Raw genomic sequence first — 17,979 nt, 5'->3', positions numbered from 1 at the left:
TGTCTGCGTTCCTCCGTATTCCTTCTTAAGCCGGATCGTCATGTGAACCTCGCCCAGGTTACACTACTGCTTCAATGCGCCTCTTAGCTCGTCTTCCGTCGTGATTAAATCAAGGTCCTTGCACAATAATCTCCGGGTTGAGGGCTTTAACTTCTGCCTTTGCACCCATCGGTTTGGTAATAGTCCCCTGCAAGCTCGTGGGATCCTTCTTCAACTCAAAGAGCATCTCGCCTTTTTGGATACGCCTGATTCTTACCACGTTTTCTCCCACATCTTTCAGTTCCAGGTCCTCTCTGACCTTCTTGAGCAGCGCTGCATACGTCGTCGCGTCGTTGGCTTTGGCGAGCACGGCTTCTCTCTTTGGCGCCTGCTGACGAGCCGAAGGTTTTACTTATCTCTTTTGTTCTACTTTTTGCTCTTCTATCTGTTTATGCTGTTTCCCGTGTTTGTTCTACCGACTTACAACTTATTGTTGGGTGACGACCTTTCTGTCGGCAACAACAGCGTCTTCGAGTGTCTGCCTCTTGGATCCGCCTGGTCTTCCGTCTCCTGGCGAGGTTCTTGTCCTCTTTGGAGTCGCGGAAACTGGCGTGTTCTCTACTCCAATCTGCCTCTCCTTCCCCTGCTTCAGGGGGGTAGGAAAATAGTAGCCTTAGCCTACTCCAATGCTCGCTCAGCTACGCGTTGCCGTGTCGTACTCATTCACGGCAGACAATAACGCCTTCCGGATTCTGAGAACCATCTTCTTATTGTCCTTATGGACATTGTTTCTCACATCCACAAACGTGTGCACACTTAATTTTTTCTGCCGAATTCCAGCTTTTTTGCATCTTTTGCCGAAATCTCAACAGCTGAAAACTCAGCAAACATCTTTTTTGCTGAGATCTCAGTAAAAGTGACGTTTCATAGCTGAGTCTCGGAAAATATTTCACCGAAAATCAGCAATCAATTCTCACTTTACTGAGACATCAGTTTTTAAATTTGCTGACTACACAGCTGTTGGGAAATTGCCGAGCCGAGTTGAGTGTGTGGAGCTCCTCCACTAGGCCCTTCGCTGCCACTACTCTTGGCTTCTGTGGGGTGTCATTCTTCCCGCTCTGCTGTGGCTGTTGTTGCTGCTACTATTTCTGCTGCTCCCTTTCTCTTGTTCCCACTGAATAACCTGAGCTGCTCTTGGTGGTGGTGATCTCACCAAACCACCTCTGGCGAACTGATCCGCCGCGCCTACCACGTATGTGTGTGTTTCAATGTTATTCTCCATCTTGTTGGGTCCCAACTCCGGGCCGCTCGTTGCATATAGTCGCCTCTCGTGATCCCATGATTATCTATACACACTAATATCTTAGCAGCAGGGAGCTTACCCAAGGAACAATTTCTGCTAAAAAAACGTATATGCAAGATATTTTAATCAGCTTATGCTGATTAGCTGCGTTTTAAAATATTCAAGCTACTGCTCTTCAATGCTTAACCAGTTGAAATTGGAGAATTTATTCAGCATTTGCTGATTAGTGCTGTTGTAACAGCGTTTCTTCAGTCGCAGTTCTGTGTGGTTCATAACATTAGTTCAACTGTTTCTGATTAAGTAAGCTGAAAACAGGCTTTTTCCACACGCAAACAAAACTTGTTCAGTACCTTGTTCAGCTTTTACAAGGAGTTGCTGATTAAATCAGTTTAAGCTGCAATTATTTAGTAATTGTTCAGCTTGTTGTAAAGCGCTTGAAAAGCTAATGGTAAAAATATTTTTTTCACCAACAATTGTCGGCATTTTTTTCAATTAATTTAATCTTCTTTCCATTCGTAATTACTGGTTAACGGAGCTTAGGCCCCCAAAGTCAATCAGCACCACAAAACCTTACCTTCCAAGACGAAATTTTGCGAATCCATTTCCTTTTTCCAGCATTTGGATTCGAACCCAGGTACATTGTGTTACTACATTCGTCGCTCTTCCATCTAAGCCATATCGCCTTTCTACTAGCACATGAAAAATTGGTCATCATACCAATCAAGTAAGTATTCATATAGTCATATATTAATAGCTGAATTGCGGCAACATTGATATTTTTAATCAGCGTTGTGTTAATGACAGTTCAAAACCGGCGCTGATCAACTGCTTTATAAGAGCCTCAAATACGTATATTCAAACAGGGGGTGCAACCTTAGAACAGGAGGTGCAACCTTACACCTCGGATGGTAACGTCATTTATCTCGATAATTTTTTTCATCACAACGGAACATTTTTTTCAAAACCTCGAATCATTTGGCATTAAAAGTCGTGATTTTATTCATCTACTGTGCTGCTGAAAGTTTTTTTTTATTTCGAACAGCTGCTGAAAGTTAATAAAATGAGCCAGTGTTATATCCACGATAAGGTAAGTGGATTGTTCTCAAAAATTTATGAATTTGCAGCCCAAATCGGATTTTGAATTAAGCATATAACAAAACGCAGTGCATGTTATATGTTCAGCGACTGTGATCTGTGGATATTTCTAGCGAAATAATGTTTTATTTAACGTTAAAAATATGCTCGTTTTGGTACTGAATCAATAACTATTACTATAAATTGCACGATTAGCACTGTATTTTTAACACTAGTTACTAAAATGTCCCCTTGCGGTATGTTATCTGCATTTCAGACACCGGTCACTTTTTCTGCATTGTGCAAACCATGAAGCGAGTCGACCGGTTCTTTCAATAGTTCCACATCAATGGATCGATGGAAAATATCTATTATGGCCACCAAAGCGGTTGGAATTACTTATAAGAGATCCATCATCGAAACCATCTTCAAATTGGAACAGATTAAAATGCGAAGTAAAACGAAAATATATCCCCACCTTTGACGAAGCTGAAACTGAGGCAGGCGGGTCACACTACCGATACATCAGATGTACAGCTGATCCCACCTACAAAGAAGGTGAAGACCAAAGCGCGCCGCAAACTAGCGAGCATTGATTTAAACCACCTATTTGAGAACGAGGGTAAGTTGACATCATTTGCATGATAACACTTTTACAGTTCAGGTTCACTCATACTGGTCCTGAAACAAGACTGCGAATCTACTCAGTAAGTTCAGCCGAAAATGAGGCTGATGGCTGGTTCTAGTTAGTATTCCGGTTCCGGTAATGAACGATTCTAATTAGAATCATCGGTTGTGTCACAGGTGTCGGAATACTAACTGGAATCAGCTAGAATTCTGGCTCATTGTCCGGCTGAGCTATACTGGGTAGAATTCCTTTTACAAAAACATCAAGCGATTTTTCGATTTTTAATACGAGCCAGAGTATCGCTGGCAATGTTTACAAAGTGCATATGACAATTTTCAGCATGTTATTCAGCACGTATCAATTGAACAGAAGTAATCAGTTCTGCTGAATGCAGTTTAATTCAGTATGTAGTTCAGAAAAAATAGCACGCTGAACAGTATATTTTTGATTGATTGGACTAACATTTTTGCAGAGTCTTATCAGCAATTTAATAGCATTTGTATTGAGGTACCTAAAGCAGGTAGAAAAACATTTATTCAGCATATTGTTCAGGTATAACATACAATTTGAATAGCCGTGCTACAACTAGCCATAGGCACGTTTATTTTACCGATATTTCAACACATTTAATGATTTTGAATAACAGTGTTTTAATTTACTGATAAAACTAGTGTTCATAACATAGTTCAGCAATACTGTTTATTCAGCATAGGTTGCTTTTATTAGGCATTTATTCAGTAAATAGTCTTACAGTTCTTTCCAAATTGTTTCTTGGGTATGCTAGGGTCCTTCATGGGGAGTAGTGTTCAGAGCCGTATCGGCATTAAATCGGGAATGCTTTAACCGAAACCTAGTAGCACCAACTAAATGATGACGAGTTTCTAACGTACCCGGAGACCTGACAGGATTTTGTTGGGACGGAGGCAGCCGTGCTGTTAGCCCACTCGCCATTTCAAGTCGGTGATATCCTTCCTTACTCAGGGAGTAGAACAGCACACCTGTCAGCCCAAAGTGGTTGTTCAATTCGTGATCCGTGTCCTATCCTTTGACGTTCGCCATGGCCAGTATTCCATAATCAGGATGTTACTGTTGTCGATCTTGATGTGCCGGTTGGGCTAGAGTGCTTTTATCGCTAAGATCTTAAATTATTGGAATCTTATGAATTTAGCAGAAGCGGCACAGACTCGCTTCGTTGGAGCTGCTTTCGGAGTTATGGCTTTTTAGAGGTTTAGCAGAGCCCAATCTAAACCCCACCATATCCTAGCAAAACTCCCCAACTCGCAGTAGGGTATATAAGTGTGTATTTATGTGTGTGTCAGATAATGTCACTCAATTTTCTTAGTGATGACTGAACCGATTTTCGTAAACTTAGCTTCAAATAAACGGTATAATGCTCCCATCAGCTGCTATTGAATTTTTAGTTGATCCGACTTCAAGTTCCGGTGTTACGGGTTGAAGAGTGCAGTCACATATAATACTTCCATTGATTGTTATTGAATTTCATTCAGTACTGACTTTTGGCTCCAGAGTTACAGCTTGGTTATTGCGGTCACATAGGAATTTCTACTTTCGAAAGATTTTTAATTTATATTTCATAGATTAAAAATCTTTTGAAATGAACACCTCTGATGATGAATCAATGATTCTTTAAATTAATTTGTCCACTATCAATAATTCGGGAAGTCCCGGGTTCCGGACATATTCCAGAATCAAACCACTTCGGTGATGACTGAACCAATTTTCACTAACCTTGTCTGAAATGGAAGGTATAATATGAAGCTGACTATTGCACCCCCCATCTACCCCTCCCCCTCCTTCCTCTCACGCCCCTTTTCAACTCTCTTCCCCGGCCTTCCTCAGACCAACCAAGACATCATTGAACTCACGCTGATCAAGCTAATTAAATATCATATTTTTATTTGTTTCAAGTGTGTCAGCGTCATCATGTTGCTCATCAGGTTCGTGGCAGTCGTGCACTCATATACAGGGTGTTTGGTTCATGAGTAAGAATCTCTCGAGGGATGATTAACTGTTATTATTGGAGCAAAAATTCGTTCTACACATACCATCAAATCTCAACCGTTACAGAGTTATTGAACTTTTTGTATAAAAAACTTGTTTATCTTAAAACACCTCTAACTCAAAAAGTATACCTCGTATTTTAAATCTTTTTGTGCAATTGGAAAGGTGCGAAAACTTTCTATTGCATAATGTTCTCATATCTTTCAGATAATTGGCTATAATTTCCTTTTAGTTGTAAAGTAGTTAAAAGTTAGTTTTTTTTGATGAGGTTTGTGTTTATTTTCTCAAAATAATGAATTATGACTATAGCAATATCTATTATACAAAAGTTGGGTTTGAGGACAATTCATAATTTGTTCTTCAACATCATATTCCTATCTCTTCTCGTTTCCTTGTAATTTGACTTCTAAACTTTTCCTGTAATTGACTTGCAAGTTCTTAAAAGACTCTAATCTGAAAAATATGCTTTATATCGCTATTATCAGGGCTTCATTGGAAAGATGAGAAAATTTCCTTTCGATGTATGTACAGATATCTTTAAGTTAAGTGTACTACATGACTTTTTACTAGTAAAATAACTCAAAATTTGCGTTTTTTGGTGATTTTTGTAATTATTCTAATTATTAATCAACTAAATTTATCGTCACTATAGTTCATTTGGTGACCCTGAATATTCTCTACAACTTGTTATTTGACACTTTATCCCTATCGCTTTTCATTTCGCTGCAATTTAATAGTTAACACAGCATGGCCTCATCACAAATGCAGTGGGTTCGAAATCGTAGTTTTTGCATTTGAAACGAGAAGATAAAAATGATTTTGCTTCGAAACTAAAAGAGATAATTGAATGGAGTTAAAGGAAGAATTGTAGAACTTGCTGCGATGCATTAATTCCATGATAATAATGGTGAAATTTATTATTTGCTATTTTAAGAAAATAACGAAAATGCTAATAATAACACTAACTTTAAACTAATTAACTTCTAAAAGAATACTACATTCACTTAACTGAAAGGTATTAATACATTTTTTCCCGCAAAATTTTCCTGGCTTTCGAATAAAAATAAGAAAAGGTACAATAAGTGCCATACTTTTTCAATAAGAGCTAGTATTAGTGACAATGAGATAAAAATATCCAAGTTCAATAACCCAAACACATGAAAACAAGACAAGATAAGTGTATCATGTCAAAGAACAAATTATACAACTTTTCAAGACTAACAATTTGAATTATTAAAATAGTGATGTTAACTATTAAGATTTTCGCAAAGTGAACGAAAAATCGATCAAAATTGTTAAATTTTAAATAAATTACTTTGAAAAGATTACTTAACCTTATTAGCTGAAACATTTGAGGACATTTTTCAGTGGAAAATTTTCTCACCTATCCAATGGATCTAAAATATTTGAAATACAAAGTATATTTTTTGAGTTAGAGCTATTTTAAGACAACTAAGTTTTTAACACAAAAAGTTCAATAACTTTGTAACGGTTGAGATTTCATGGTATGTGTAGATCGATTTTTTTCTCCAAATATGACAGTCAATCACCCCTCGAGAGGTTCTTAACCATGAACCAAACACCCTGTATACTTACCAATTGCAATAAGAATGTAATGGATATTTCCACAATGCTATATTGAACGCAACGCAATGAGAAAGGCAAAATTGCACCACTAGATGGATTAGTACAGGTTTTAATATTTCACCATCTGTAGTATTTTTTCTTCGATGTGATTAAAGAGATCCCATCTCTAAAAATTTAAAATACTTGTTTATCCCGGAACAGTCCGAAATCGGATGCTAAACAGCTAATGTTGATTGATTGTCTTCATTTAGCTATTGAAATCAGGTGTTTTATCGTCTCCGAAATTCAACACTTTCGACGAAGAGATGATTGATCAGCCCCAAACTGAACGGATCGCAAGAGTAATTCATGCGGTAAACAGGCATAATCGAATTAACACTTTCATCCCTGCAGATGATTATGACTGCTATAAAGTTACCCGAAACATGGGAAACCCTTCTGCCCCATTTTCCAGCGCCATGAAATTTGATGCTAATGATTATTATAGACTGGACAGCGGCTCGATTGGTTTAACTGGATGGGATACAGTTTTGGAATATTTTAAGATTTTCTATTGCCGGCTTCTTCAGCAAACATCCCATACCTACAGAAATTCGAGTGACCACCATCCTCCTCAAGGTACGATGGATGTCACAGATCATGAACCATAATCGTAAAGCTTGCAGTGAAACGAGCTGAATCAAGATGTGCTGTTTATGGAGAAGAAAATATAGTCGGGTCAGTCGCCGTTGCCGTTTCTTGCCGGAATGCCATCCACCTAAGGACGTTCTTTCCATCCTTAAGTAAGTGCAGAGGTGCATGCTCACAAGACACTAAAATATGTAGCCTCAATTTTCTGTCATTTCTGGTGCCATTGCACAGGCAAAACGATGGAGACGACCGGTGCTTGGTGTGTTGCTCCCGGGAGGAAAACGACTGGTTGGCGGTGGATATTGTGTCGCTTTTTGGCATTTGCTCTTCGACCAAACTCTCCCACCGTCTACCAATCCCGGGAAATGGCTTCCGTTTAAGAAAAGTTTTCCTGTTCGGGTTTCTGGGTAGATGCTTTTCTGCATACTGCTGCTGCTACGAATCTCAGTAGAATGGGATATTTTATGTGTTGTGATAGCTGTTCCGGTGTGTGTGTGTTCATAGGAAAAATGTCTGGCGGTGCTTTTACATGACTTCTAAGGATGCATTCTTGCTTCTCGGTCTCTCTTCTTTTCTTTAGCACACAAGCGGATGTAATGAAATGGAAATGACGATAATGATAATGGTGATTTCACTTATGGCGCTTGATGGGGATGTGTTGCTTGCTGTTTACGTTAAGAAAATGGTTTCGTATGCATTTTGCATGCGCTCGATGGTGGTGTTCTTCTCAATCGCTGATGCCAAGATAAGGATACGAGACGATCAAATCAGTTTGCGTGTCAATGAATTTTCTTGTTTTGTCGAAAATATTTATACCATACTAAATCACACAAACAATCCCGCTGATTACAAGTGATAGTTCAATTTCGCTAAATGCACTCGGTATTTTACGCTATACGTCATGTAAATTGCGACCCTTTTCACCAACCCGTCTATTCGTACGATGGGTTCCGCCGTGTTAGACTGTGTATGGAGAACAAATAAATTCATTTAATTTTCTTAATTATTTTCCTGCCGGGCGTGAATTCGGCAAATCGGCCAAACCATCCAATCGACGGCTGCTGTCGAATTCAATTACTAACGCGACACGATCCTGCTTTGGTTTTGTCCTGGCTCTGTTACCAGAAACGGAACTAGTAGTATGCGGTATACCAGCGAATGCAATTTGCCAAACTGCATTTTGCACTCCATGTTGAGGTTCTGCTTGGGATGAATTCAACGGGCAAAGTGGGGTGAACTGCAGCCAATAAATCACCTCATCGGCGAACACCTTAGTACATATCATAATTCATAAATCCTAATAAAGCTGGGATTCCAGCGTGACGGGTTAGACTTCGAATAGGTAAACAAACTGCGTACGAGTTCCACTTGACCGGCAATAAATTCTGTACAAATATGTATTCAAGTCAGTCGCTGTTTGCTGCACCACTAAATGGTGCACTCACACAAAGACTACGGCTGCGGAAAATAATCTTCTCATCCAGTAGAATATATAATGCAAATTGTAATTGACGTTAATCGAATTTTTCACGCCAGCATCTCGCTCATGCCAATGGCCAGTGGGCGACGAATTTGGCGACATGCGATCCCAACTGCATCCAATAGCATCCCACACTTAAGTTTAATAGAGTTGGGTGCCGAATTTTATTTTTGGAAGTGTTTTCAATGTATAAATACAATTTAACGGAAGCGCAAAACTCTATTCCGGGATAGACCCACCTCCTGGAACGGCATCAACGCCAATGACCAACAACGCTCACAATAAAGTCAAACCGATGGGCTCGGAATAGTATGTAAACGGTGACCATTCCAACCGGAAGTGCGAATCGGCATCAGCGCGTTGTTAATTACTTTAGCAACGCAACACTGGGAGCAAACCGGTAGCTAATTTGTTCGCCACTTGTGCGCGCGTGACTGAACACAATCTCGCATGACCGGTTCCGGAGTGTCCGGTCTAGAGAGATTGGTGGAGTAATTTTGTTAATTTCACCTGGTAAGCAAAGGATGACGCGTTGTGGACGATGGCGATAATGTTGAACGAAGCAACTCAGGGGTAAACAATCGCGGATTCGGAGGATAACAAATCAGATTGAGACCCGTCGATGCGTGACAGTTGCGCAAATATTTAAGCAGAATAACACCGTTGTTTGTTTTTATTAAAATTTGAAGTGATATCGAACCACTGATGCTTGTTAATCATGTGTTTCTTTAGATGTACTGCTTAACTCAGCTCACTCGAAGGAATTGTCCCGATTGGATAACCACATGAGTAAAGGGCGATAAGAGCAAAAATTGGTTCATAAAGAAAGTGTGATATTCGGTAAAACTTTTAATTAGAAAATGTAATCTTGTTTCTTGTTGTCCCTGTTATGTTTCTTCTTGTCCCTGTTCTGATTTTTTACCTCTGTAGAACACGAAAAATATACATATTTCGGTAATTTTACTGAACGCAATAAAGAGATGCATCGAGATCGTGTCAAATGGCATTTATAGTACTAGTTGTAAAGCAACAAAAATATTTTTTTTTTCAAGTATATTTGTCACAAGATGGCGGCCGTGTAGCTTTTTCCCGTATACGCCTGTTTAGAAAGGGCCCACGGCCGGAAACCTATCTCCCGTCATTTTTAACCTAGAGCTTAAAACTAAATTACGGGAGAAAGATTTCCGGTTGTCGACCCTTACAAAAAACTCCTTCGTGAAATGTTGCACAGCCGCCATCTTGTCACAAAATTACTTGAAAAAATTATTTTAAAATTACTTCACTACTGGTATTATAGTTCCTATTTCACAAAATCTCTGCCCTCTTTGAGCCATAAATAAAAATTCACGAAATGTTTCTATTGTTTGTGGAGTAGCCCCTTAAATGATCCATGTCGACATATGGAGAAGTGGAATCCGCCACAAATGACTCTTGGAGAAACTTGTGCCCTGGTATTCTGAATGGTGTTCGGGTGGTGCAACCAACCAATTTCTTAACTACACACCAAAAAAATCTGAATTTTATCGTTGACGTAATTGAAAACATGACACAATTCACGAAACCGTAATTTATGAAATGACGGAACATTACCGTGTTCCAGTCAATTTTACATGAAACATATACTTTACATGCGCAATGACATAAAATTACACTTCCTACCATTCAGAACAAACGCTGTATGTGGAGTAAAATTACATGATTTACGAAGTTAAACGTCGTGTAAAATTAAAATCAAACGTAAAACTAAGTCATTTTTGATGCTCGTATATGTCAGGGACAGGAGACGTAAATTTACACTATTTTTTCTAGGTGTGTACATTCAAAGAAAGTTGTACACATTCCCTGGATAGACGCTCACTTGCTAATTCTGTATCCAGACGGCAATCTTCGTTAAGCCATGCACCAAAACACTTGAGAAAAATTCATCTACCACAATCATCACTAACAAACAGCCTTCGGCATTTGGTGTTACCCATACAGTCGCCCAACAAATAATTGCCGGACAAACAATATTCCCAAACCAATAGCTTACCTAGGGAAGTAAAAAACAAATAAAGACAGCTATATCAGAAATACCAAAAGTATCAAACATACAACAGTGAATACTGAAACTGCTCTAGTGACGACCACGACAAGGTGGTACACATGATCTTCACATGATACACGACCAGTGCTGCAAAATTTTAAAATCAGTTACCCACTAATATTCAGTTTGCTTTTGAAACCGAACATATCAGATCACTCGAAACGTGCACATTGAGGAACGCTACTCCCAGGCTTCTTCTTTCGTTGCTTCTCTTTGCAATTTCGCTTGTTTTGGTCAATCACGGAATAGCAACTACGAATTAATTCGAGCACTCAGTCGAGATAGAAGTCATTTGTTGTCGGTCCGTACACTCTATAGCTACAAATAGTAATAATCTGCGTTCAAGATTATTTCGCACACTCTACGCCTAGTCGAGGTTTCAGTATTTTTTCCCTTCTTTTGTGTTTCTGTTTCTGAGTACCGTTAGCCGGTCAGTGACAAGTGAAGCAGTGTTCTTCAAGTAATCCATCTGGATGCCGTTACCTACACAAGTTCAGTATTAATTTACGTTTCCCTTTCTTGGTTGTCTTAATAACGTGCAGTGGGCAATAGGTCCTTGCAAAAATGACTTCCCCTGACGGCGGTTCATCTCAAGGTGAGATGGACGTCGGAACAAAATCGGCTCCCCGGCTCAAAGTATATCCGAGCTCGGCCACCGGGCCATTTGTGATCTTCTTTCGGACCAAAGAAAAAAAGTGTTTGAATCTGTTGCAGATTTTTCGGGTTCTGGCGGATCGGTATTCGGCCGTGCCAGAGATATCAAAAATTCGCCCTGATAAGCTTCAGGTGGTTGTTAACAGTTTGACTCAGGCAAACGATATTGCTAGCTACGGGCCCTTTACGAAGGAGTACAGGGTGTATATTCCAGCTAACAGCGTTGACGTCAGTGGGGTCGTTTCCGATTCGAGTCTGAGATGCAAGGACCTGCTGAAATATGGGACTGGCTGTTTCAAAGACCCCATGTTTAAGCCAGTGAAGATCCTGGAGTGCAAACGTTTGCATTCAGCATCAGTCGCAGCTGACGGGAAGAAAATATACGTCAACTCAGACTCTTATCGGGTGACCTTTGCCGGTTCTGCTCTACCCAACTACCTCCTCTTTGACAAGGTTCGTCTACCTGTTCGCCTCTTTGTGCCGCGGTTCATGAACTATACTAATTGCAAACAATTGGGACACACAGCCTCCCATTGTAGCAATAAAGACCGTTGTGGGAAATGCAGTGGGAATCATGCGGATGATTCCTGTGGAAGAGATGTCGAAAAGTGTCTCTACATGATCTCCCTTTATGTCCCGCGTACAAACAGCGCGAGGAGAATCTTGAGCGTTCCCTTCAGGGACGCTCTAAGCGATATTTTGCAGAAATGCTTAAGATAGCTACGCCACCTGTCTCTACGAACATCTATACCAACTTGTCTACTGACGAAGGCGACTGTGATGAAGGGAGAGGGTGCTAGTGTGCCTAGAAACAATAGAAAATAGGAGGAACATTTCCTCTCCCAAGCTTCGTCGTAAAGGTTAGAAGGTGTCTCTTCATGGCCCCCCTAAAATAACTACTCAAGGAAGTACTGGTGCAAAACCGAAGCAAGTCGCTCCCGGTCTCAGTAACCTGAGCTCAGAAAAGGAGTTCCCAGCACTTCCAGGAACATCAAAAACCCCAAGTGTTCCCATATCTCAGCCAGAGAAAGAAAGCAGCGCTGGCTTAACAAATTTCTCTGACATTGTGGATCGTATTCTTACAGCTTTAAATATTTCTGACCCCCTTAAAAGCATCTTGATAACCTTTCTCCCGCAGTAAAATCATTCTTGATGCAGTTCACTGCGAAATGGCCCCTCCTTTCAGCGATTGTATCCTTCGATGGCTAATTCATCGAACGAGGTCAATGATTTAATCACTGTTCTACAGTTTAATTGCAGACGAAATCGATTCCTTTAAAATCTTACTAAATAACTTGAAATGCGATGCTTTTGCACTATGCGAGACATGGTTTACTTCAGAAATAGACCTACACTTTCACGATTTTCACATTATTCGCTTGGATCGAGAAGACTCTTACGAAGGAGTACTTTTGGGGATCAAAAAGTGCTATTCTTTCAACCGAATCGACCTCCCCTCGACACCAGGTATTGAAGTTGTTGCTTGCCAAATCAGAATTAAAGGCCTTTGAATTGCTTCCACCTACAGCCTCAGTCAGTCACCGACGGCTTTGCGATATTGCGGAACTCCTCCCCGCACCGAGGCTAGTTTTAGGTGACTTCAACTCCCACGGTACGGCATGGGGTTGTCTTCATGACGATAATCGATTTACCCTACTCCATGAGCTTTGCGACAACTTCAATATGACCATTTTGAATACGGGTGAAATGACACGGATGCCTGCCCCTCCATCGCGTCCGAGCGCCTTAGACCTGTCCCTCTGCTCGACATCGCTGCTATTAGATTGCATATAGAAGGTAGTTTCTGATCCCCACGGCAGCGATCATCTGCCAATCGTAAATAATATTACTTACGGTTCAGGGCCACCGAATACAATCAATGTTTTGTATGACCTCACACGATATATTGATTGGAAGAGCTACGCGTCCGCGATATCCGAAAAAGTAGATGCGACACAAGAGCTTCCTCCGGAGGAAGAGTACGGGTTCCTGGCTGGCTTGATTCTCGATACCGCGATTCAAGCTCAGACTAAACGCGATCCAGACGCGAACTCACGCTGGCGTCCTCCTAATCCATGGTGGGACAAAGAGTGCTCAGACGTGTACGCGGAGAAGGCCGCTGCGTATAAGACCTTCCGGAACGACGGGCCGGTAGCTAGCTACCGATAGTTAGCGATGGCGGAAACGCGCATGAAGAGTTTGATAAAAGCCAAAAAACGTAGCTACTGGCGCCGGTTCGTCGACGGACTAACGAGAGAAACATCGATGAGCACTCTTTGGAGTACGGCCCGGTGCTTACGAAACCGAAACAGTACCAACGAAAGCGTGGAATATTCAGACCGTTGGATATTCGATTTTACCAAGAAGGTTTGTCCGGATTTTGCCCCGGCACAGAAGATCTACCGTGCCGCGTCCCCTCACGATAACGCGTACGAAACACCGTTTTCGATGGTGTCGTGCTCTCTTGTCATGTAACAATAAAGCCCCAGGGCCAGACGGAATCAAATTTAACTTGTTAAAAAATTTGCCAGACTCTGCCAAGAGACGCTTGTTGAATTTATTTAATAAGTTTCTTGAGGGTAATATTGTCCCTCATAACTGAAGGCAAGTGAAGGTCATCGCCATTCAAAAACCAGAAAAACCAGCCTCCGACCACAACTCGTATCGACCGATTGTGATGCTGTCCTGTATCCGAAAGTTGTTCGAGATAATGATCTTGTTTCGCCTCGATAATTGGGTTGCAGCAAATGGCTTACTGTCAGATACAAAATTTGGTTTCCACAAAGGCAAAGGGACGAACGATTGTCTTGCGTTGCTCCTAACAGAAATTCAAATGGCTTATGCTAGCAAAGAGCAGATGGCATCAGTTTTCCTAGATATAAAGGGGGCTTTCGATACAGTTTGGAAACTTCATGGAGCAATGGTGAACTGGGAAGGTGGCTACACTCGATAATCTCTAAGGTATCGACGAAACCTTGGTTCAGGGGAATGGATGTGGGTCGGGATTTCATTCGCGTGATGTCTCGGCTCATGTCCAATCACTACACGCTGGACGCTCATCTCCGGCGTATTGAGCTCGCGGTATCTGCGCTTGTGGCAATGGTTATCACGAGATCGAACATATTGTCTGGGCATGCGCCGAGTACTGTTCTGCCAGATCCCAACTATTCGATTTCCTTCGGGTCCGAGGAAGATCACCCAATGTCCAGGTTCGAGATGTACTGGGAAGCCGCGATCTTGTCTATATGTCCCTTTTATACACTTTTTTAAAAACCATCAATATCCAGATTTAACTGCCCCCGTCATTTCTCATTTGTATCATTCCAAGAAGTGCCCTCTTCCGCCTACCGTACCCCAACGATGGTTTTATGCAACTCCAACACGAGACCTACAGTACAACATCACACGCGCAACGCGGTGTGTTGCCGATCCGCATCTGAGCCGTACTACGAAGTCGTCTGGAGGAACCCCTGCCGGCTCGAGGAAGACCGTCCGGCGTCCCAATACTTGATGCATCCATCCGAATTTGTATCCCTTGTCGTTGATTCCCGATGCCGGAAACTGAAAGTTTATATCTACCCCCCCCCCCTCTGCCAGCCTTGTCCACCCTCTCTCCCATGTCTCTGATACACAGATGTAGGACTTCACCTCCCCCTCCCTTCCTATCATTGAATATCTTCCCAAAACTTATGTGCTCCCCTATCTTCTAGTTTTAGTTGATCAATATTTAATCTCGTTGAGAAATGCCCAACAGTACCAATACTTAAAAATAGCTCTAATTAATCCCCCTAATCTTAATAAAATTGCACCACTCCCTCTAACTATTTCTAGTTAATATGCTTGTAAAATGTTCCGCTTAGTTAATAATTAATTGCTCCAACAATCTCCCTTCTAAAAATCAAGAAGTGCATTGCTATACAAAGAACACACAAAATGACCCGACTAATCTTACGAATATTATATTATCCCCTCTTGTATATGTATAAGTTAGTTGTAAAGCTTTTTTTGTTTCATTATATAAAAACAAAATAATATTGAAATGTGTAACCCCCTAGTTTTAAGAAATTCAAAATGTAAAACAATGAAAAAATGGCACCTTTAAGCTAACGCAAACGTGCCTTATCAAATAAACGAATTGAATAAAAAAAGCAACTACGAATTGTTTGGACATCATGCTCATGCTCATGCATTTCGTCATCACCCAAGTAGCATTTCTAGGTTTACTAGGGTAGTAACCCTAGTGATCCTCCGGTGTGCGCTAAACGTCCTCGAACGGACATACGGAGGTGACGAGTGTGCAACGATAAAAACTACTCTCACTCACCCTGCTGCATCGGATATGGCCCAACCTCCCTACATTGACATATGACCCTTCAGGCCAGAGGAGCCCCCGAAATGGCACCAACAGCCTACAATTGACTCGTGTGGCGACGCTCCTCGAATCATACCCTCATTCGTACGGACGGCTCGAGGAAGTATGGCGAAGTAGGAGTCGGAGTCAGCAACGGCGGAACAGAGTGTTTGGTGTTTTCCGCCGAAGCCACAGCCTATCTCAAAAGCCTAAAGAAACTGCAATCACGATTTTCACGGATTCCCTATCAGTACTTCGCGCGCTCGAGAGCGGCCAGTCCCAACACCTCTTCATCCAGGCCATAGAGATCACAGACGATTCCAAAAATTGTCCTAAAAAAATTATAAAGGATGTCGGACTCTTCGACACCATCTAAACCGAGACCCACCACGTTCACTCAAGCAATGGGTCCGCACAATAACATACAGAATAGGAACCGGACAACCCCAACCATCACACCGGAACTACTATCCCATCCTGGATATCCGAACTCAACTCTCCAACCATGGGCTACTCCCGAACCCGGTGCTAGAGAGGTTTCCTCCGGCCCTAAACCACCAGACACCAACGACCCCCACTAGATACCAGAAAATTTGTCATATGACAATGATATGTAAATTTAATCCTTTGTAATTATTTTTATTTTATGGGCGACCTTGAAGGTTAAAACTCCAAATATACAAACAATCAAACAACATTGTAGAGCCACAAATCGAATTCGTGATATAGTACACAAAACAAGATACCGCGAATCAGTCACACTTTTATGATCCAGTTCTTATTGTCACGTTACTCCGAGTAAAAAATCGGGTGGTAATTAAATATGGACATGAATTCCATTACTCCTCGTGTCCAATTCGAAAAAGAGCTCAAGAATGGAGTATCAGGATAACGCGCATATAATTTACGAAAATCGTGAAAGAGATCCCGAAATTATGAGCAGAAATCATACTACTTGTAACGAAAATATTACGATAACATGAATAGGAATTCGGAAAATCGTGACTAAGATCTGAAATCATGAACATAAACACTACTACTTAACCTGAACAATTCAATGCAAGACTCGTGAATAAAATATCACGAAAACGTGAATATAAATTGCGAAAATCGTGATAAAGGTCCTGAAATTATGAACATGCGATTCATGCTACTCTGCAAAAAAATACGACAGTAAACTAATAAATAAAATATCACGGTAACGTGATGAGAATTAAGAAAAATCGCAACAATGCTCCTGAAATAATGAACATTGTTTAAAGTCGGTTCTTTTAGTTGATGTACTTAATACAATCCGGTGTATCCCCAAATTATAAACAAGGATCATCACAAAAACTAATGCCCAAAGAACTGCCACAGTAACCCAGCCAATCATTGAAACGTAACGCCATGTAAATTTTTGGCGTGAATTGGTTTTTTGAAAATGCAAATAGTTTGATGAATACTAGGTTTATTATTCATAATTTCAGGAACTTGCTCTTGATTTTCGTAAATCGTGCAGTTCACGAAATCAATATTTTTTGTTCATGAATTTTTGAACGGTTCTTTTCGTGAAAATCAATCCTAGGTTTCATATCGTAAAGCTCAAACGACAGCATCTTTGTTCCAGATAAAAGTTAAAGCCACCAATGGGCTATTTCTTATGTCAAATTCTAACCTAAAATAGCTATTTTTGATAATATTGAAAGTGAAGGTTACTCAAACTTTTGTATATTTCTGCTTATCCTACGAAGATTCATCACCTCCCGTCCTTTCGGCAAAAGTTCTACCATCACCGGCAGCACTGAAGGAAAAGACGTAACGGATAAACCCGTGGCTCATGCAAAAAAACTGGCCAAATAAACCATTACCTAAATCTGAAAACGTGTCAAAAAATAAAACTGCATATAAAGTGTTGCACTTTTCCGCCGTGCAAGATTTTCTCGCTTTCCCACCCGCAGTTTACTGCTGTTACTGGCAGAAGGGTTGGGTAGACAATGCTTTCGTCACTGTTTGTAGGAGACGCACCGACTCGAATCCTTGCTGGTTGCGTTGTTTTTGCGGATTCTTCACCCTACATTGACTTGTGTATGTGTGTGTGTATGACTGCGTAAATGAACGCGATGCAAGGACGGTGGCTGAATGAGCAACCAACACAGCAGCGCAATGAACAGCGCGAAACGGTGACGTCATCGATTCGTTTCCT

This window comes from Topomyia yanbarensis, chromosome 3 (genome assembly GCF_030247195.1).
Source record: "Topomyia yanbarensis strain Yona2022 chromosome 3, ASM3024719v1, whole genome shotgun sequence".
NCBI lineage: Eukaryota > Metazoa > Arthropoda > Insecta > Diptera > Culicidae > Topomyia > Topomyia yanbarensis.
This window is presented reverse-complemented; position numbering follows the sequence as displayed.